General features: G+C 47.2%; 1 pseudogene; it reads right to left on the bottom strand.

Moving 5' to 3' along the window:
• Positions 1-669: 669 nt before the first annotated feature.
• Positions 670-852, bottom strand: LOC133765217 (small integral membrane protein 30-like; annotated as a pseudogene).
• Positions 853-1,094: the final 242 nt, after the last annotated feature.

Raw genomic sequence — 1,094 nt, 5'->3', positions numbered from 1 at the left:
GGGAGAGAGCCTTCTGATTCCTGTTCCATGCGCTTTGACATTCTGAAACCATGAAATACTACTTATGCAAATTTCTTTTTTTTTTTGACAGGCAGAGTGCACAGTGAGAGAGAGACAGAGAGAAAGGTCTTCCTTTTGCCATTGGTTCACCCTCCAATGGCCGCCGCAGCCGGCGCACCACGCTGATCCGATGGCAGGAGCCGGGTGCTTATCCTGGTCTCCCATGCGGGTGCAGGGCCCAAGCACTTGGGCCATCCTCCACTGCACTCCCTGGCCACAGCAGAGAGCTGGCCTGGAAGAAGGGCAACCAGGACAGAATCTGGTGCCCTGACTGGGACTAGAACCTGGTGTGCCGGCGCCACAAGGCAGAGGATTAGCGTAGTGAGCCGTGGCGCCGGCCGCAAATTTCAACTATCATACTTTTTTGACCTCTTTTCAAACCAGCCGATACAAGTTACAGGCTGGATTTTTCCATGCATTACTTGCTATAAAGAAAATAATTTTTTTCCACTTTAACAGATATCTATGTTCCTGTTTTATGGGAACAACTGAAAATGTCAAACTACCGTATTTACTGTTTCTTGGAACTCGCAGACACAAAAGCGCAGGCTTAACTGAAATAGCACAAAGAATCTCAGGGCAAGGTTTGATTCAGGAGGCCCTTGAAAGTCACATCTGTGCATTTCTCTTTCCTGCAGACACCTCCAAGCAAGCTCAAATGCCTGTTATACTGAGAACCACTCCTAACAAGAGTGAGATTGCATCTCCAGCTCCTAGTGCTTCAACAACAGGCAGCACCAAAAGCAATGAAATGAGGACTAAGAGTAGCTGTGTTGAAACTGAGGTCAACATGTTGGGATCTTGAAGGCTGAAGGGTTCAAAGAAATGGTATACATGTTATTTTATCCAGCTTGAAATGTTCCCTTCCTGGAGCTCCAGATGCTGGATTTAAGAGATTCTATGGAATAACACCTTCCAGGAAGCAGCCACTACAGGAATCTAACTGCTGCTGTCTAACCTTCACATGTGTGTTGCCATCACGTCTAGATGGCACCTCTTTTTCTAGGGGCCTCAACAATGTCTCTTGAACCTAC

The sequence above is a fragment of the Lepus europaeus genome, chromosome 8 (genome assembly GCF_033115175.1).
Source record: "Lepus europaeus isolate LE1 chromosome 8, mLepTim1.pri, whole genome shotgun sequence".
NCBI lineage: Eukaryota > Metazoa > Chordata > Mammalia > Lagomorpha > Leporidae > Lepus > Lepus europaeus.
Note: the sequence above shows the minus strand (reverse complement) of the source record. Positions and strands in the feature narration are given on the sequence as shown.